The 22,387-nt window shown below is 42.8% G+C and overlaps 1 protein-coding gene across 9 annotated transcripts in view; it reads right to left on the bottom strand.

Moving 5' to 3' along the window:
- ARSG (arylsulfatase G) overlaps nt 1–22,387 on the bottom strand; it is a 1,970,563-nt gene that overhangs the window by 181,730 nt on the left and 1,766,446 nt on the right. The gene's annotated exons all lie outside the window — the stretch shown is intronic.

Here is a 22,387-nt window from a genome sequence, read left to right as displayed (position 1 = left end):
TTCAGTATATCATCAAATCAAGTCATGCAAAGAATCTAAGCATCTTACGTCATCTGTGATCCCTGAAGGTGAGTTTAGGTCTAAACGTATGACTTTTGGATTAGCCTCTGACTCCTTATTTCAGAGAGCTACGAAATGTTTATTTAATGGTATAGAAGATGTCATGTGACATTTTGGTCTATGAAAAAAAGCTTAATGAGCATAGTAAAAGGCTGAGGGGCATGTTAGAGATTTCGAAATATCACAGTCTAACCTGACATGCAGAAAATGTAAGTTTGCTGTAATGACGTGAACTATTTGGGACACCATGTGTCAGGTAAAGGAGCTGAACCGAAACTGAAAATTCTAAGGGCAACTGCAGATCCACCTCCACGAAGGGATAAAGCTCAGTGGAGACCTTTTTTAGGATTAATGGAATATTATTTTAAACTTGTTTCATATTTTTGGAAAAACTTTAGTAATACATAAATTGTTAGAAACAATTAAGAGACTTTAAAGGGGTGAAGAATGTGGGATGAGTTTCAGAAATGTGAAACATAATATTGTTAATGCCCATCCTATGAAAGTGTTAAAAACCACCGATCGTACTTTAATTATGACAGATGCAATTTTCCCACGTTTCATCCATATTTCAAGGATTTATTCTAGAGTCATTTTATCCTTGTGTTTCCTCATTTATTATATTACAATTATTTTTGCACACTTGAACATGCTTGTCTTTGGTTGTTGTGGTACGGATTGGGGGGAGTATATTTACTTAGTTAACAGTTACCTTGTGCTGATTCCGAATGTTCATCCAAGGACTTTGGTATATTCAACTGTAAGTTTCCATACCTTGGTGGTTGCTGCCAGGCCTAATGAGATTTACTTCAATATGTCTTATAATTATTGAGAAGTCCACATCTTTTAACATAGGTAAACTGTGTAATATTAGTTCCTTATTGCATTGACTCAACATCACTACTATGGATCTGCAGATCCCAAACACAGTGATACAGGTATTATTGGAATGCACATCTTTTGTGTGGTATTCCCCCAGACTTTTGTCTTCTTTAGCGGAGCCCGTTTTTGTTGGCCATGGTATTTCGCACACTTTACTGCTGCTAAACAGTGGTAAAGTGCTTGTGCTCTCCCTTTTAAACATGGTAAACTGGCATACACCTAATTGCCACATTTAATTTACTTATAAGTGCATAGTATATGGTACTATATGTACCTAGGGCCTGTAATTTAAATGCTAGAAGTTGGTTGCAGCACTCATTGTGCCACCTACTAAAGTAGCACTGTAAAGCATGTCTGCGGGTCCGCCCTTGAAGCCTAAGTGTGCGTTTTTAAACTGTCATCGTGACATGGCAATAAAAAAAAACGTTTGTCATGTATGACACTTCATTTTTTTAATACTTATAGGTCATCCCTAGAGTAGGTCCTAAATGTGCAGCGGGGAGGGTGAATGGTATTTAAAAAGTAGGAAATGTGTACTTAAGTTTTCCATGTCCTGGCAGTGAACAATCTCCAAAGTCGTTTTTCACTGTAGCAAGGCTGGCTCTTCCATACAAAAGCAATGGGTTACATTATAACTCTTTATAATGCATTTGTTCAGTTTGGGACAAGCTAGAAAAATGACTCAAGGACACACTGGAATTGGAATTCAAAATACAAGCTAATGATCAAGTAGGACTTTAAGTTATTATTTTGAAAATGCCACTTTTAGAAAGTTGGCATTTCCCTGGCTAGGCAAATGTTCCTTTCTACCAGTGTCCAAGGTCACTTGACTTAATATCTCTCCTGTGGTGTGATGTCTATTCATCCAGACAGTGGACAGGTGATGGTCTTGCGGACAGGATGGCTGGGGAGCAGCTGGGCCCCTGCCCTGATTGCACTTCAAAAGATAGTTCAGGGGCTGCTGTACCAAGTCCTTCCTCACTTCAGAAAAAGCCTATCCTGGTAACGGCAGATGCAGCTAACACCGGGGCGTGCCTGTCCTTTGTTTCACTAGCCAGGCTGGAGCCAAACCCAGGGGAAGGGAAGAACTGACCAGAATCAGTTTTAGAGTTAGACAAAGGGGTGTCCCCCACCCACAGCCTACCAATGCGCATATTGTAGTCAAAATAATTTCATTCTTTTGTCTTCATGAGATGTTACCGAATTAGTCAAAATACAATTCCGTTTCCGATATAGGGCAAGTTGTTGTTTCTAGACGGTTGTCTGCCTCATTGCAATTTTTTGGATAGCATGGTTAAAAAAATCGTAGTTTTAGCTTTAGGCTTTGGTGAACCAAGGCAGGTGACTTATTTTGATTTAAGGAATTTGAGGGGCACAAGAGAACAGCAGGTGTAGGAGCAAATATCTGGAAAGCTTAAAATTTTTGTTTTTAAGTGAGCCTAAGTTTACATCACTACAGGGACTTCTGAATCATTATTTACAAACCTTCTGTCGTAATACCTGGCCAGCGTCAAGAACTGATGTCAAACGATGTCATGGATTAATCCCTGGAATATTTGTTCAATCCATGGTGACCTTTTTCATTCGACTTTGACTTATTTATTGATGAATTTCCCGGAATCTCTGACCGCAACAGAACGGATCTATTTTGTCTAGAATCGGTATACTCCTATCTGAAGGACAGTTTACCTAACCTTTTACTAAGGGAATGATTACATGTGACGTTCTTCTATATTGTTTACAGTTAATAGGGGTGGGTAAATGTAACTTCTGTAATTAGAAACACATATTACTCAGCAAGCGGGACCTGCAGATATCCATTTTAGAACCAAACTTGAGGGCAAGAAAAAAACGAAAACTGAAGTTTTAAAATACTACGGAGATGTGCATGAGGTGAACAACCAGAATATGTATTTTTCTTTGCTATCTGGGAAGGACATTATCAAATATGGATGCAAGTGATCCCAAATTCAAAAAACCTCAGCGATGACCTCGGGGTATGTTTGGGGGGAGGGCATGTTAGATTGCGTGAAGGGACAAACAGCTCTTCTGAGCAGCCTTTTACAAGGATTTCCAGGAATCCTAAGATAAAAAATGTTTAAGCCAAAGTGCTTTCATATAGTATTTTCCTTCCACCATTGGAGAGGATTTCCAGATTCTGCCAATGCTACATCATTTCTCAGTTAAAGTAGCTGTGAGAATCCATTTTGTGGGGGGTATCCTGCAGTGCTAAACATCTGAATGGCCACACATGATCTTAGAATTACTTTTTTTTCCTAAAGATTTTCTTGAGTTTTCACAGGATTACAGTAAAACGTACAAATACAAACAGACAATGCATGGCACTGCAGAATGGCAAGAAATGATTACATCGATCAAGATACAAATAAACTGGAAGAGCCGACATTCTATGAAAAAAAGCATATCAACTGAGGGTTTATGATCGTGAAGTTTCTATCTCTAAATATGGTCAGTTGAAATGTATTCTCAGAAAATCTGGGGTACCATTCCACCTGAGTGGAGTAACATTTCCAGCACTTATTTATTCTTCCCATCATGTGTTGGGTTGTTTCCAAATAAAATAAATGTACGCACCTTTGGTGGGGCAGCCACCCATTTTAGGGCTAAAAGCGATTATCCCAGAATGGTATTTGCTCTTTCTTTAATTAAGTGGAAATGCTCCCAGAGATGCTGTTAATCCAGTAGTTTTGTCAAGTTCTGTGTTTATATTAGCTCCGTCTAAGTTTTCATAATCTAGGATGTGGTGGTAGTGGCACACGTGTCTAGGTTAGAAGTGTTCTTTTTGAAGCAGATTATTCTACACACAGCCAGTGGCGTAACGAAACTTGAGAGGGCCCCCCTGCAAAGTACATGGAGGGGGCCCCCCATTCTCCTCGCCAGTCAAAAGCCCTCAGGCCAGCGACCCACCATACTGCAGGGGCTCACCCCAGCCATAGAAAAAGGATTCTGGTTCCTCTATTGGTCACATCCGCCCTCTCATCGAGCGATTTACATACATCAGTAAATGCTGCTGCGCCCTCCAGCAAAGTTACATAACACTGCCTCCAGCCGGCCCACCAAACACATCCTCCTACTTGATGAGCCACCTTCAAGCGAAGCCCTCTCAGTTAACCACCTCCAAACGCAGATCACTTCCGTCGTGCCTGCTACTAACTCATCCATTACACTCTACCCTCACCCCTATGAAACCCGCAATTATGCTTTTCTGCCCGCCTTTAAAACCACCCCTCGGATGTCACTGCAAACCTGTGACCGCCGCCTACTGCTCCCCTGTCCATCACCCACAGAAAGACTGATGACCGGTCACCATCTAACCACTGCCTACCAGTAAAGACAGAGCCTTTCAGCTGCTGGCCTCCCCAATGCCACTATGGAAGTTTTAAAAATGTTGAACAATCTCTGCAACTGACCACCTCAAAACATTTCTTCCTGCTAGCCTATACGGCATCAAAGCCGTTCCTGCTACTTTTCATCCTCTGCATGATGCACACAATAATATCAAATGTACAAAGGGTCCGATTTTTGTTTCCTCACGCCAACATTAATTTACACTATGTACCCCACTAAACCATACCTGCTGTCAAAGGCAAACCAGATCCCATATGTAGCACCAGTCAACAAGTACCCCAAGGACAAACACCAGAGAGAATGAGCGATTCATGAATTAAACCTACAATGACAACGTAGCATTTCCCCACCAACTGTCAGCCCAGTGAAGTCTGCAACCGCACAGTAGCCATCAATACCAGCAACGTCTAAAGCGCATTTCCACTTCCTTTCTTTGGCAGCTCGTACGCCTTCTGGGCGCCATCTACCACAGACCACAGCATTCTTTGTCTCCCTAAGACTAACCGAATGCTGTCGGTGAACGCTTCTCTTCCCCCTTCCTTACTAATAACTAATGGAGGATAACAAAAAAAATATATAGTATTTTCTTATGCAAATAGCGTATCAAGCACTTGCTGCCCGCAGTCCTCGCCAGATCCACACAAATCAATATTCTGCTATCACACCATCCTGTCACCCCTATTATTATCTGAAGATATTTTTTTATCCCTTCCTTGAACTGGGAAAAGCAATACTTTGCACAAAAACAAGTCCCTTTAAAACCTTTGCTACTTACAGACTCGCAAAGCACTTCCTTGTTTTACTAACTGTTGTAAAGCAAACGGATAACTCATTCTAGGATTGGGATTATTGTTTAGAGGTGTGGAAGTTAATACTGAGACATAGGATGATTTTTTGCATACACTCGTTCTTCCCTGCATGCGCACACAAAGCAACATTACAATTTAGCTAAACAAATTGTTCAGAAATGTACCGGAAGGTAAAGAAACAGCCCAAATTATTTTTACAAAGAAAAATAGACAATCGTCAACTTTATACCCCATGACATAAAAGCCTTAGCGTGCACAGCTTGCTCAAATCCACGCTACCTAATTCTACCAAACTCAGCACATTTTAACATCTCATAATTCCATGCCACACAATTCAACTATAAATAATTTAACCCTACATTCCATACCACATAATTACAATCCTAAAAATGAAAAAACATATATTTCTACTTCACTCCATACCACATAAGTCCACATCACACAATTACACTCCACACAACACAATTTAAGTATACATAATTACCCTCCACAAAATACAACTCTGCAACATGCTACATAATTCCACTCCGCACAATTATACACCACACCATGCCACATAATTCCACACGTCTCACAATTCCACAATTCATCCCCACACAATTCATCACACATAATTACTCCACATAATACCACTCAGCACCACATAATTAACCTCCACATAATTATGCTCTCATCCATATTGCATAAATACACTCCACATAAATCTAGTCTATGCCACGTAGCAACATTCCACATACACTCGTTCTTTCCTGCATACGCACAAAAAGAAACATTACAATTTAGCTTAACAAATTGTTCAGAAATGTACCGGAAGGTAAAGAAACAGCCCAAATTATTTTTACAAAGAAAAATAGACAATCGTCAACTTTATACCCCATGACATAAAAGCCTTAGCGTGCACAGCTTGCTCAAATCCACGCTACCTAATTCTACCAAACTCAGCACATTTGAACCTCTCATAATTCCATGCCACACTATTCAACTATAAATAATTTAACCCTACATTCCATACCACATAATTACAATCCTAAATATGAAAAAACATATATTTCTACTTCACTCCATACCTCATAATTCCACATCACATAATAACATTCCACACAACTTAATAGCACTCCAAACCACATAATTACACTCCACACTACACAATTCAAGTACACATAATTCCACTGCAACCTATATAATTATACGTCACACAACATATTTACACGCAAATCCAAAACACAGAATTACCCTCCACAAAATACAACTCTGCAAAATGCTACATAATTCCACTCCGCACAATTATACACCACACCATGCCACATAATTCCACACGTCAAAATTCCACAATTCATCCCCACACAATTCATCACACATAATTACTCCACATAATACCACTCAGCACCACATAATTAACCTCCACATAATTATGCTCTCATCCATATTGCATAAATACACTCCACATAAATCCAGTCTGTCACGTAGCAACATTCCACATAACTACACTTCACACCATGCCTCATGATACCACTCAACATAATTTTCACCCAGCAGCGAACACTTCCACGTCACACATTTCAACTCTACACATTTCCATTCCACACCACATAATTCAACAACAAACTACATAATTCAAACCAACAACAGAATTACATAACACACCACATACATCCAATCTACACCACAAAATTCCACATCATGCTATAATATTTAATAGCACACCACATAAGTAAACTCCACTACATACCACTCCACAACGCAAAATACCATTCCAGATAATCTCACTCCAAGACACACAATCCCACTCCATGACACACAATCCCACTCCACATAATTCCAGTACACTCAATACCACACAATTACTATCCGCATAATTACATTATTACGCTACACAGATCCAATCCACACAACACAATTCCACAACTAACAATTCCAATCCAAACCACATATGTCCACTTGACACCACACACATTCACTCCACTCCAAGCAGAAAACACATAGGTAAAATACACTGTCCTTTACAATGTCAATAGCTCTAACTCTCACAAATGCGAGACCAATTGCATTGGAAATGCTTGTTTACCTTCCAATGCGACCAAGCAGATCCTGTTCATTTTTTTTATTTTATGGAGTTTTATATAGCTCGAACTTGACCCGTATCGGGTATCATAGCGCTTTACATGAGCACCAGTTGCATTACATGAGGACACATTCATATTTGTTAGGCACAGGGAGATTAAGTGATTTGCCCAGAATCACAGGATGTTCAGCGTCATTGTTGAAACTCAAACCCAGTTCCCCAGATTCGAGGTCGACCGCCCTAGCCGTTAGGCCAACTCCTCTCCCAAGTATGAGTAAGAATAGGCATAAGAAGGGCTAAGCAGAAGAGCTGAAGTATTTAGATGTAAAAGTAGTGGAAGGTAGGTTCAAGTAGGAGTATGCAGGAGTAAGAGTGCAAGTAGGAGTAGGTAGGACTAAGTTAATGGTAACTAGGGCATTGGTAAATACGGTAGCAAAAGTAAGAATAGCAGTTAGAAGACGTAATAGGAGTAAGAGGAGAAATGAGTAAGAGCAGGAGGAAATAGGCGTAATAAATTGTAAGTGGAAGCAAGAGTATGTTGGAATAATAAAACGTAAGAGTGGGAACAAATATGAGGTGTAAGAGAAAGGTAAAATTAAGAGGTTCCGTAGCACAGTAAGAGGAGGTATGCAACATATGAGTAGAAACAAAAATCAGCAGTAGGCATAAGTAGGAAAAGTTAGTAAATTAAGTGCAAGATTAATGAAAGTAAGATTGAGTGAGACCAAGATGAGAAAAGAAAGACGAAGACAGCAAATCCTTCCATATTCTTCTACGACTCCAGTGCTAACAAAGCATGACATGCTTTTCATTTTATGTACACATCAGATGAAGAGCAAGGACCTTCCATTAAGCGCTATTGTAACACGCTTCAGTTGGTAACTTGCGTGCAGCTGAAATAGGTACAATTTATGTGTTTTATAGCGCTCACAAACAGCATAAGCGTGTTTCTTGGCACTATTTCAACAAAAGTTAACGCTATGCCACTGGCAGAGGTGCAATTTGTTTTATTAATGGGTTGCACACAGACCAGTCTCTGTGACGTGCTGTTCGATGAAAAAGTGCAAGAAAAGACTTCTTAATACCACGTGAGCAGCACTTCAGAACTGTTTGGATAAAGCTTAGCCGATGCCCGGGGGCCGAATAGTGATTTTTGTGTGTCTCTGGCGCCCAGTAGCAGTGCGTTTACCCCGAGGGCCACATTTGGCATGTTCTGATTTGAACTCACCATTATAGAGAGAATGTAATACTAGGTCATATATTGTCACATGCAACAAGGGTTGTCAATCCCGGCCCCCTTTCTCTGTAGTCCCCGGCACCTGTTTAGAGGTGGACAGAAAGGAGCCTTCTCTCCTTCCAGCACAGCAAGCAATACCACAGAACAGCGCCAAGGCCAACACAAACGGCTCCCGGTAGCTCAGCTCATGTGCCCCGGTAGATGTGGGGCTGTGAGCTGATGAGTAAGAGGTTTAGGAGCAGGGTGAGGAGCTGGCAGCTTACATCAGGGTGGAGCAACAGCACCGAGGCGTCTACAGCAACAGGGGACGGGTCTCCTCAGCTCCGAAGTGTGAGGCCAGCACGTGGGAGCCATGCAGCGGCAGCCAATGCTTGTGAAGCAAGTAATCAAGCATTGGCAAAGGTAAAATAAAACCAAGCTAGTGCCAACTAACACGAAGGGTGGGACGGGGAATGGTAAAATTGGGAGCAGGAGGCAGGCCCGGCTCCAGGAATTTTTATTTGGGTGGGCCAAGGGTACATTCGGGTGGGCCACTGCTGGCCCGATTTATCGCTTATATATCTAGCCAGGCCTGCTTCTGGGCCCTCCTTTATCTCTCCTTACTCTTACAAGGCACAGTAAAACGCACTCTTTTCAAAGTCTCTTTCTAAATGTTATCACTCTCAAAAAGTGCTTTTCTTCCATGCAATGTCCCTTTGATGGGAAGAGGAAGTTTCTAAGGTGGGTTATCAAGCAAGTGACACTACCCGGGCTTCCTCTGTGCGAGCCTTCAGGGAGAAACCCTCTTCATTACTACCTCCACCTGACCCCTGACTCTGCAGCGCACTCTCTTACAGGCTTGATTATCCACTTTTCTACCACCCTTCTCCATCACACCTTATCTCACACCTGACCTTGGGCCCTAGCCCCATATCAGCCACCATTCAGTTCCACTTTCACTATTCCCCGTAAAAAACAATAGTAAAATCACCTTCAAACTTGAAACATTGAATATAGCAGTAAAAATAATTAGCATGCATGATAAAGTATGCTCCACAGTTGTCCTAATCACCTGACTGTTAATTAAATAAATGAAAACAGAAAGGCCATGACAGGGCCGGCTTTATTGCTGGTGCAAACATCTTTTTGACCTCTTTTTTGACCTCTTTCACTGTAGATAGCTTAACTACCACCCTCCAACAGTACCCTTCATCTCGCCATAGCCACTCCCCCTCATGGCCTCCTCCTCAGACTCCCTAACTACCACCCTCCACCAGTGTCCCCCATCTTTCTGTAGCTCCCCCACACCCCATGACCTCCTCCTCAGATTCCCTCACTGCCACCCTCCACCAGCGCCCCTCATAGCTTCGTATTTACCCCCACCCCATGACCTCCTCCTCGGATTCCCTGCCACCCTCCACCAGTGCCCCTCATCTCTCTGTAGTTCCCCCCCCATGACCCCCCATCAGATTCCTTCACTGCCACCCTCCACTAGTGCCCCTCATCTCTCTATAGTTCCCCCCACCCCATGACCTCCTCCTCGGCTTCCCTCGCTGCCATGATTCACTAGTGAGTCTCATTTCTCTGTAGCCCCCCGCACCCCATGACCTCCTCCTCAAATTCCCTCACTGCTCTCTCAACCAGCGCCCCTCATCTCTCTGTAATTCCCCCCGAGCCCCATGACCTCCTCCTCGATTTACCTCACTGCCACCCTCCACCAGTGCCCCTCATCTCTCTGTAGTTCCCCCCCACCCCTGACCTCCTCCTCAGATTCCCTCACTGCCACCCTCCACCAGTGCCCCTCATTTCTCCATAATTCCCCAACCCCATAACCTCCTCATCAGATTCCTTCACTGCCACCCTCCACCAGCACCCCTCATCTCTCCGTAGATCCCCCCACCCGTGACCTCCTCTTTGGATTCCCTCACTGCCAACCCCCACTAGTGCCCCTCAGCTCTCTGTAGTTCCCCCACCTCATGACCTCCTCCTCCGCTTCCCTCACTGCCAACCTCCACTAGTGCCCCTCATTTCTACATAGCCTCTCCACCCCATGACCTCCTCCTCAGATTCCCTCACTGCTCCCTCCACCAGCGCCCCTCATCTCTCTGTAGTTCCCCCCCACCCCATGACCTCCTCCTCAGATTTCTTCACTGCCGCCCTCCACCAGTACCCCTCATCTCTCTGTAGTTCCCCTCCACCCTGTGACCTCCTCCTCGGATTCCCTCACTGCCACCCTCCACTAGTGCCCCTCATCACTCTGCTGTTCCCCCCACCCCGTGACCACCTCCTCTGACTCCCTCACTGCCACCCTCCACTAGTGCCCCTCATCTTTCCGCAGCTCCACCCCCACTCCAGGACCTCCTCCTCGGCTTCCCTCACTGCCACTCTCCACTAGTGCCCCTCATCTCTCTGTAGTTCCCCCCACCCCGTGACCTCCTCCTCTGACTCCCTCACTGCCACCCTCCACCAGCACCCCTCATCTCTCCGTAGCTCCCCACCCCATGACCTCTTCCTCGGATTCCCTCACTGCCACCCTCCACTTGTGCCCCTCAGTTCTCCGTTGCCCCTCTCTCATATCCATTCCATTTGTTGTACAGCGCTACTCATATGAGTGTAGGGTGTCACAGTACTTTACATAATAGCACGCATTATACAGAGACAATAAATCAGTCTATGGGGAATGTCACATAAGCCAATGAGGATTACAAGGTGTAGAAATCACGTCATCCATACTGGTGGGCAATATATTTTACGGGGGTTTGGACTGGAGAAGCACAAACTCAGGATTTAAAGAGTACTCCAGTGGTTGGGGGTTGGCTTTACTGATAAAAATGTATAACTGCCCAAACAAACTCTTTTTGGCAACATTAGAATAATGAAGGAATGGAGAAGTTCTAACTATATCACAATGCAAAAAAGCGAAGTTTGTATGCAGCTCTTTAAAGACAGTTCATAGGTCACTGTCCTATGTTAGGATAGTAACTTCTGAACTGCAAGTAACACAAGGATATCTGTGACAGAGGTAGTAACCCACTGAGCTATTCCCATAAAATTCATTTTATCAGCATTTAAAAACTACCAACAGACAAATGGTTACTCTGCAGCAGGATCGTAAATCACCAGTTATCTGCACAGTTTTTATTGTAGTTGTACATCGGTGGCAGATTCACTGGGAGGGACATGGCTCATGTTTGGGTGGGCCAGGCTCATGTTTGGGTGGCCCTGGCCCACCCGGCCCACCCACCCTCTAGAACCTGGCCTGGCAGGAGGTAACGTATCCTGCACTTGTTAGTGGTGTGAGACAAAGAAAAGGGTCAGCGACAGGAGGATATTTACAGCTGGGACTAATTAAAGTCCCAGATAACCTATCTGTAGAAATGTAAATGCAGCATTTTAAAACATATTAGGCATTTGTTATCAACCCACAACATAGCATGTTTTTTGAAGGAGCACACAATGAAAACTCACAATTAAAAACTGCTAGACTTACCAACAACGCTGCAGAATGTGATCTGTCCTGCTCTTTACAAGTCTAACCTCTCTCCCTGAAAGCCCCGGTGTTTCTGAAGAGTGCAGGGCCCCATCCTTTTTCTGGCCGGCTCTGACTGAAGAGAAACAATGTAACTTGTTACTTTGTTTCTCTTCAGTTCAGCCCTGGGTCTACGGGAGGAGCTACAGACTGCACCTGCTTTCTAGAGCAAGCCTTTCACTCACAGCTCTTTACTGAAGAGCTGAGGGGGCCCCCTTCACCTACCGAAGACTGGGCCCCCCCCCACACCGCGGGGGCTGTGGGGGCGTTTGTTACGACCCTGCACACAGCTTCTCATGAAATACAAGGGTAGGTACACAGCTTAGATACACTGCCACAACTGCTTACATTCCTGTTGAAGGGATTGAAAAACACACAATGATCTAGAACACTTCCTGCAATATTTCGTTGTCATTCAATGGTCTTCTGAGGGACACAGTTTAGTGTATTTATTTAATTATGACTTAGCTCGTGGCATATTCAAATTCAACTTTAAGGTTCTACACCTCAGCACTTGCTGTCAGGTCAGGTAGCAAATCAAATACAGGAAATTGCAAACTCTGTCTAGCTTGGTCACAAAATTGTTTTAAATGTGGTAGAAAAAGCAATTTCTCTTGAGTTTGTAGAACTTCAAAACAAGTTCCACTATCTATGGTAGAAGATGATTGCGAAACTGTTCAAACTTGGAGTAACATGGAGAACTAAAGAAACCACCTTTTTGTTCAATAATGGTTAACGGATATGATGTCCAACTGATGGTTGATTCAGGTTCACCGTTGACTTTAATTGCTGAAAAGTGTATAAGTAATACCAAGCAGGTTCCTTTGCGAGATTCTAAAATGAAAACTTTTGCCTATGGCGATTTTTATTACAAATTATTTTGTACATGTAGTTGGTTCCAAATTGTTAGGGTGGGAGGATCAAGATGAATTAGATATTATATTAGATATCAATCATCCTAAACAGGTTCTTTAGAGAAAGAGATTTTTGAAATTACCCATAAGGAGAGTTCAAAGATTCCCAGACACATACCTGCAGCCCCACTGAGGGTAGAGGCGAGTGGCCTGAGGGCCCACGAGACTGAGAGACCGAAAGGGCTGTGACTGGGCGCTCCTGATATGTAAGCCTCTATGATAATGGCGATATCGCCTGTGCCTGCGTGTATTATTGTTTATAAATGGCAATAAAAATGTTTTACAAAAAAAAGAGAGAGTTCAAAGAAAGGATTATCCAAATATGAAAAGATGTTTCAACCGTTGTCACTAATTCTCTAGGCAAATTGAGAGTTTTCAGCATAAAACTGTTCTGAAAGGCAATGCTATACAGGTTGTGCATATTTTATGGAAAGTGCCATTGATTCTTAAGGATGATTTACACAAGGGATGAGAGAAAATGTGTGAGAATCAAATTACTGAACCAATTAAAAGCTCTGACTGTTTTTTTCCTGTGGTTTTGATGTTTAAGGCTAACACTATAAGGCTTTGTGTAGAGTTACTTAAGCTCAATCAAAACATCTGGGTGGATCTCATGCCTTTACCCAATAGTCCAGAAATGCTGTTTCCTATCCATGGTGTGAAGTTTTCAGTATATCATCAAATCAAGTCATGCAAAGAATCTAAGCCTCTTACGTCATCTGTGATCCCTGAAGGTGAGTTTAGGTCTAAACGTATGACTTTTGGATTAGCCTCTGACTCTGTATTTCAGAGAGCTATGAAATGTTTATTTAATGGTATGGAAGATGTCATGTGACATTTTGGTCTATGAAAAAAAGCTTAATGAGCATAGTAAAAGGCTGAGGGGCATGTTAGAGATTTCGAAATATCACAGTCTAACCTGACGTGCAGAAAATGTAAGTTTGCTGTAATGACATGAACTATTTGGGACACCATGTGTCAGGTAAAGGAGCTGAGCCGAAACTGAAAATTCTAAGGGCAACTGCAGATCCACCTCCACCAAGGGATAAAGCTCAGTGGAGACCTTTTCTAGGATTAATGGAATATTATTCCAAACTTGTTTCATATTTTGGGAAAAACTTTAGTAATACATAAATTGTTAGAAACAATTAAGAGACTTTAAAGGGGTGAAGAATGTGGGATGAGTTTCAGAAATGTGAAACATAATATTGTTAATGCCCATCCTATGAATGTGTTCAAAACCACCGATCGTACTTTAATTATGACAGATGCAATTTTTCCACGTTTCATCCATATTTCAAGGATTTATTCTAGAGTTATTTTATCCTTGTGTTTCCTCATTTATTATATTACAATTATTTTTGCACAATTGAACATGATTGTCGTTGGTTGTTGTGGTACGGATTGGGGGGAGTATATTTACTTAGTTAACAGTTACCTTGTGCTGATTCCGAATGTTCATCCAAGGACTTTGGTATATTCAACTGTAAGTTTCCATACCTTGGTGGTTGCTGCCAGGCCTAATGAGATTTACTTCAATATGTCATATAATTATTGAGAAGTCCACATCTTTTAACATAGGTAAACTGTGTAATATTAGTTCCTTATTGCATTGACTCAACATCATTACTATGGATCTGCAGATCCCAAACACAGTGATACAGGTATTATTGGAATGCACATCTTTTGTGTGGTATTCCCCCAGATTTTTGTCTTCTTTAGCGGAGCCCGTTTTTGTTGGCCATGGTATTTCGCACACTTTACTGCTGCTAAACAGTGGTAAAGTGCTTGTGCTCTCCCTTTTAAACATGGTAAACTGGCATACACCTAATTGCCACATTTAATTTACTTATAAGTGCATAGTATATGGTACTATATGTACCTAGGGCCTGTAATTTAAATGCTAGAAGTTGGTTGCAGCACTCATTGTGCCACCTACTAAAGTAGCACTGTAAAGCATGTCTGCGGGTCCGCCCTTGAAGCCTAAGTGTGCGTTTTTAAACTGTCATCCTGACACGGCAATAAAAAAAAACGTTTGTCATGTATGACACTTCCTTTTTTTAATACTTATAAGTCATCCCTAGAGTAGGTCCTAAATGTGCAGCGGGAGGGTGAATGGTATTTAAAAAGTAGGAAATGTGTACTTAAGTTTTCCATGGCCTGGCAGTGAACAATCTCCAAAGTCGTTTTTCACTGTAGCAAGGCTGGCTCTTCCATACAAAAGCAATGGGTTACATTATAACTCTTTATAATGCATTTGTTCAGTTTGGGACAAGCTAGAAAAATGACTAAAGGACACACTGGAATTGGAATTTAAAATACAACCTAATGATCAAGTAGGACTTTAAGTTATTATTTTGAAAATGCCACTTTTAGAAAGTTGGCATTTCCCTGGCTAGGCAAATGTGCCTTTCTGCCAGAGTCCAGGGTCACTTGACTTAATATCTCTCCTGTGGTGTGATGTCTATTCATCCAGACAGTGGACAGGTGATGGTCTTGCGGACAGGATGGCTGAGGAGCAGCTGGGCCCCTGCCCTGATTGCACTTCAAAAGGTAGTTCAGGGGCTGCTGTACCAAGTCCTTCCTCACTTCAGAAAAAGCCTATCCTGGTAACGACAGATGCAGCTAACACCGGGGCGTGCCTGTCCTTTGTTTCACTAGCCAGGCTGGAGCCAAACCCAGGGAAAGGGAAGAACTGACCAGAATCTGTTTTAGAGTTAGACAAAGGGGTGTCCCCCACCCACAGGCTAGCAATGCGCATAGAAGTGCCATCTCTAGAACCTGTAACCAAAACACTCCTGAGCCTGTGTGGATCACAAGAAGGACTGTCCTGCTATCTGAAAAACCTGAAGGGAGACTGGACCTGCTAGCCCTGAACCCAGACCCCTGGAAGTGGCTACAAGGGTAGGTTGGCTGACCTCCAGTTTCATCTAAAAAGACACAGCAAGCTTCTAGAGGCATTTTGTTCCTGCTTTTCAGCCGACCTATCCCTTCACAACCTGACCTGGTCCCCTCTTCTGGTTTCTGTGGGAGGGACTCCTAGCTCCCAAATACTGTCTCCAAAGTCCAGGCCCCTTGGTTGTGGTTAGAGTGTACTCCTCCCTGCCTAACTGCAAGCTTCAACTGATTCAAAGCCAAGCATTTACAGTGACAATCTCAGTTGATGGCTCCACCAGATTAGATTCTGAGTAGCACACGATCAACATCTTCACCGGATTCAATGTAGAGCAAAGCCGAGCATTTATTCAGACAACCTCAACCAGGTTTGACACCACGCATTTCCTGAGCGACGCCGACAGCCTTCATCAGCCAACTTCACCAGACTCTGTGCCAAGTAGCACCCACACAACACCGAGCCTTTATTGATGATTTCACCGACCCGATGTCAAGCTGCCTTCAATCAAATCCAACACTTCACACAACAGCTCCTTGTCACCGTTGAATCATTCTTCGTATCCAGCCTGCCGGCCGACCACCTATCAACAACTACTTTACCCAGAAAACTTAATAAGTCTGAAGGTAAAATTTCCACCAGGATGAACCTGGTCCCTGTATCTGACCCGTGCTCCATCGTGGTCGGCATTAACGTTTGATTTTGACCTGGACTACTGCAACTGGATAACTGAGGTCGGCGCTTTTGTCTTTCTGGCACTATGTTCGACTTTAAACTTTAAAAGCCCATAACTCTACTGACTGGATGTTTGTCATTTTGGTGTAATTTTATTCATTAAAATGTCTCTATTGTTCTAAACTGGTTTGGGTTTTTCCTTGTGTGTGTTTTCACTTTATTGCTGTTTGAATATTGCATAAATACTTTACACATTGCCTCCAAGTCAAGCTTAACTGTTTTATGCCAAGCTACCAGAGGGTTTAGCACAGATTTATAAAGTGACTTTTGGGGTTCAACCTGACAAGGATTGTGGTTATTACTTGAGGTGTGTTCCCACCTCCCTAAACTCATCCCAAATTTATACAGGTATTTTTACTGCAAGCAAACCGAAGAGATACCTTGAAATTTTATGTCGAATTCTAAACTTCCACAAAACACTAATCACACCTTTTAAAAATGTATACTGGAGGCAGCCAGAGTTATGTTTGAAGACAACAAAGTTACTCTAACAGTGATGTCTGTTTTTTGGAGGATCCTCTATAAAACAAGTGTACTGGAGTCAGCTAAGTTATCGTTGACGTCAGATTCTTCTCTCTTGCAAGACAGACTGCAGGAAGGCATACATGCATTTGGGGAATTCCAAAATGTTCATTTTTAGCCATAAAGATATAGTGGGAGTAAGTGTCTCATAATAATTAGGCGGGAAAATGGTGTGGTGTTTGCCAAGGTACACTAGAACCAGCTTCTCCTATAGAATCTGGAGGAATAATTCGGTATTATAATAACTGTCTCTCTGCTCCTAAAGGCTGGGGCGCAGGATGTTGTGCTTGAACTAGAGAACAAAACCTCACAGGGACTTAATTGGGCACCACAAACAAAAGCATGGCAGTTTATTGTAACTAAGATTTGAGAGCCTGTAAAAAAAATACACTGAGAAAATTTGACAACTGGTCTTACGTGACATGATATGGGCCAGAACACCTTTAGACACAGCAAGAAATCTCTTGTAAAGAAAAAAAATCTTAAAAGGGGCTTAGAGTCCACTCATTGCTTACCTTTAGTTACCATTGCTTGGCTCCTATATCTCACTTTCGTTTCCTTGCTTCCTATTGGTCAGAGCCTCCTCCTCGCCTCTGGCTTCCTTCTGGGCTTACTGTCTTCGTCCATGCAGTTGTGCCTGGACCAAGTACTGCTTCCTGTGGCCAGTGTCCTTCCACTGGCCAAAAGGTACCCTTTTTTTATTTTGAGACATGCACTCTCATTGAGTGCATGTCTCTGCATGCAGTCCCTCTCCTTCACCTCTGCCCTCCTCTTAGTTTGGACCCCCCTATTCCTGCTCATCGTTGTTTTGATCCCCACTCCCACCCCCAACTCATTGCTGTTTTGACACCCTATTCTACACCCAACTCGTTGTTTTAACCCACCACCCCCTCCTCCTGCTCACCGTTGTTTTAATCGACATCCCTCTAGCTTGCCCTCATTTTGAATTACCGCACCCTTGTCCCCTCTCCTTCCTCCAACCGCTCGCCATTGTTTTGTCCCAGGTCAGAAGTGAGCCCTTGGTACTTCTTTAATTTACTGCTTCCGTTAATAAAACTGAGGCGATAAAATGCAAAGTAATGCCAAATAGAGTATTTTCATTGATGGCATTTGGGGAATACATTATTATCTCTATATTTATTGGTTTACATAGCGTAGTGGATTTATGGAAATTGGGAGTCACATGCTCAATGGGAGGTCACTAATGATAGATCTGTAAGAGAATGAAAAAAGCAAGAGGCACTGCTTAAAAGTGCAGCTCTACACTTAGGACCGAGATGGGGAGCAGGGGCACTTGGCTTTCAGGTGGCCCAATCATGAGTGGGATGATCATTCAGTCCTGGTGTTTCACCCAGTAACACTGTACTGGATGCTGTTTTTGAGCTAATACAACAATCGTAAAACCACAATTACCACAATGCAACTAGCAGCTGGCTAAAAACCAGGAGTCACTGAACGTCACTGGAGACAAAAGACACTTGGCAGCTCTGTTGTCAGGGATTGTGAGGAGAGATGAAACACATCTTGAAGGGGTAGCACCAGATACACAAAGTAAGGTGAAGACCTATAACCCTTTTCTCATCCCGCCAGGCACATACAGGTACTGTCCCTTGTATTAAATCACCACCTCTCTCCTCCTGCTTTCCATTTTTTTAACCACCCACCCCGCCCGCCATTTTAATCAGCCCCCACGGCCTCCACCTGCTCGCCTTTGTTTTGACCCATCTCTCACTCGTATAACATGAATATATCAGCTCATTAGCCTCTGGAAATTCTTGATAAACAAGAGTAGCATGCAAAATGCATCTTGAGGTGATGGCGCTGGATATGACACCAAAGAGGATATATAAGGATAACCTTTACAACAGCAGACTAAACATGCCCAAGTTGGTTTCCCGTATTCTTCTCATAAACTAAAACTCCCAGATACACCAAACAGAACTTAGGCTCATTGATTAAGAATACTCAGTCAATGAGGGAATCCAGTACTAAATGAATGGTGGACACTTTTGTTAAGGTGTTAAAGTCTGATTGAAAAGATCATCCAAGATTAAGACAAAAACATATATCCTAGCAGCATAGGTGATTCTTACAATTGATAGACATGAAATGTGAGATTCACCTTTGACCACTGAACTTTGTTCCCCAAGCACTATGACATCTCATCATGAATTGATCTCTTAATCTATCTTCCAAATGACTCCCCAAATTCAAAGCGGATGCCAAAATCTTTAGCTGTGTAATACAACCACTTTCTCCATATCTTTGAGTTTTACTTCATAGCTGTGCTGTCCATCACAACAGTCACTTAATTAGGCCTAGGTGGAGTTCACAAAGTTCCATCCAAAAAACTCTGCCGCTCTATGCGGAGTTCCACAAGCGGCACGGTGTGTTAGTTGGAGCAAATATTTTGGCCCGGCTGTTTGTCCCTTGCTGGTAAATCAGCGCGGTTGGCAACATGTACAGTACAAGATAGTGCTGCTTCTTTCTGCCACTCGAGTAGATGTTCTACTTGAGCGGAAGCTTCCTCCACGTGAACAGGTGGCTTCTCAATGCGAGCGGGGAGGTAGTCTGGAGTAATATTTTCCTTGCTCGTGCTCGCCAATTTAGCGTTGGAGGGCGCAAGCAAGGAAAAAACTCTGCTATGCGGAGCAGAGTTTTTCAGACCTCCTCGCGCTGTGGTGTGTGGGAAAGGTTCCACAAACTCCACGAGCGGAGCAGAAATTCACGCCCAGGCCTACATTTAATGCGGCTCTTACTCTTGTTCAATACTTCTCCTCTACCTTAATCCAGTCATTGAAGGTTCTCAAAAATACTTTGATCTATGTTCAAGCAGTTCTCTTCTTTTTGTTTAAGCAATTGCGCCTTTCTCAGCAATTATAAACTGAACAAAAAAACTTCTTCTGGTTTTCCAGGTAAAGTCACAGAAAAGCTGATGGAGCCATATTCTGCACAGTACCAGAAATGTACAGCTATCCCACCAGTTCCTTCTAAATATCCTACTGCACAATGCAGAAAAAACAATGTGAAGGAAAAATCAAAAAGAATATAATTTACCCATAACACCGCAAGTCAAGGATGGACAAATACATTTTTTTCTGATTAATCTCCTCATGCTAAACAATATGTATTTCCCCCGTAACAAGTGAAGCTTCACCATTCCACAGACACATAATAATCACCTGTTTCCAAACAATGTAATATACAATCACATTGTTACCCGAAATAGCACACAGCTCTTCCTGCCCTCACAACAGGTTTACCAAAGTATTCCATAGCACATATAAAAATGTAACCAAAAATCTCAAAGTTGTGCAAGCACGAATCAGAAACTCTTCCGTTGCTACTCAAAAAAGGCACAGAAATACTTTTCAACACCAGTACCTGTTTAATTTTTTAACTGACTCTTTCTTAAGTCATGCCGTTGGTCATAGTCCAGTAACCCTTCAGAAAATTAAGAGATGGCAACCAGTTTGGATACTAATGTGGGACCAGCACTGCCACATTGGGAGAACCTCACTTCACCATGATCACAGGAATATGACCATGAAGATATCAGCCACGACTAGTGCTTCTCTTTTGTATTATTTTTTACGCATGTCTGATGACCAGTCAAAGACACACATCAACAAGACTGCAAGCCATGGAAGACTCTTCCTACAACTACAACATGCAGGCATAGGATACAAACTATCCTTAGAGAGCCACCTTCCACACAAGCGCACAGTCTGACCACACCAGCAGCTAAAGTACAGGTACACAATCCAGCCCTCGACACTTGAGGGCTTACATGCCATGGGGCTTCAGCACAATACACAACGCCAGAAGACAGATGGGCCTCAGAACCATCGGGGCCAGACGCCAGGACTGAGCCCAGAACATTGGGATCATATCCAAAATGCCCCAGTCTCACTGCAGGAACTGAAAGGCCTTGAATGCCACCATATTCAGACTAAACCTTTTAAAGGGACATTTCTGCACTGAGAGAAAGTGGAATTTCACTTCACTTATTGAGAACTGTAAGGAAGAGAGGAGCAGAATGGTCATTTACAGGTGGTCTGTGATGAACTTGGCTTTAACAGGCAGTTATTGAGGTTTGTGAAAACATTCACAAACCAAACCTGCAAAGATTGGCTATGATCACTGCCAGCACTTTCGTAAACACACAGGAAGCTGAGATGAGGCAAAAGGGAAAAAAGTTGAACTACAAGTGGTCCTTCCCCACTAAGAAGCAAAGGCTCTGGAAGTGTAACTTCAGGATAGGTACATGAAAGTAAGTGTCCTGCATGTCCAAGAACACAATTGAGACCCCAGGATAAAAAGCAGAGAGGACCTGGGTTAGTCAGCTTCTTGAATTTGTCTTGCCAAAGAAAGGTGTTCAAGAAACAAAGGGTCAAATCTGGTCTGAGCCACCAACCTTTTTAGCTTCAAGAAGTAACAGAAGTAGCACCCATTGCCTCTTCTTTTCTTGCGGTCTTTCTCAATTCCTTTTTCTCTGACAATGACTGAACCTCTTTGGCAAGGATGGATATCTGCTCTACCAAAGTCTAGGTGAAAACAAGAGGACTTATAGGAGAGGATAATAGAAAGGAAAGATAAGGAAGGGAAGATAAAAGCATATCGATGATAGGAAGGGAAGATAAAAGCATATTCTGCTGGTGCCACGAAGGGGCCGGACTGCCGAAGCGGGCACCGGGCATTTCCCCATTAGGCCGGAGAGGTGGGTGCCGGTTTTCTGGCTGTGGGGGCCGGTTTTGTCACTGGGGGCTGGTTTTGCAGCAGTGCTGTAATATCGGACCCCTGTACCAAAAGTGGGAGCGGTGCTTTTTACTAGCACTCCACCCCCACTTGCTCCCATGGCCAGTCAAGCAGCAATCTGCCGGGCTGATTGCTGTTTCCAGTCCAGCCCAGGCCAGGAATAAGTTTAGCATTGATACAGTTGCAAACTTTGTTGTGTATCTTTATACCTGATTTAACTACGTGCCACTAGACCCAAAATGAAAACCTTTTCTTTCAAACTATGCTTGATTGATACAGTTGTCAGTGCTTTGTTGTGATTTCTATTTCAACTGGTGTTATCTTCTGGGTATCTATCATGTTGCCATTTGTTGTTTCTTGCATAAAAAAGACAAATGAGTTTCTGGTTTACTGAATTATTGTTCAGACCATTTTACCTCAAGGCTGCTTTGCTTATGGAGGCATCTCCATACAAAGTACATTTTCCAGGTGCTACATTTACCCAAGAAACAGAGATTTAATTTATCCTGTCCATGCCAGTGACCTTACAAACAAGCATTTGCAATGCAATAGGTCTCGCAAGAGTTTGAGCTATTGGCATTGTAAATGGCAATGCCTTTTATTTATGTTTTAAAAAACAACACATAAATAAAAGGTAT

The sequence above is a fragment of the Triturus cristatus genome, chromosome 7, assembly GCF_964204655.1.
Source record: "Triturus cristatus chromosome 7, aTriCri1.1, whole genome shotgun sequence".
Lineage (NCBI taxonomy): Eukaryota > Metazoa > Chordata > Amphibia > Caudata > Salamandridae > Triturus > Triturus cristatus.
This window is presented reverse-complemented; position numbering and strand designations above follow the sequence as displayed.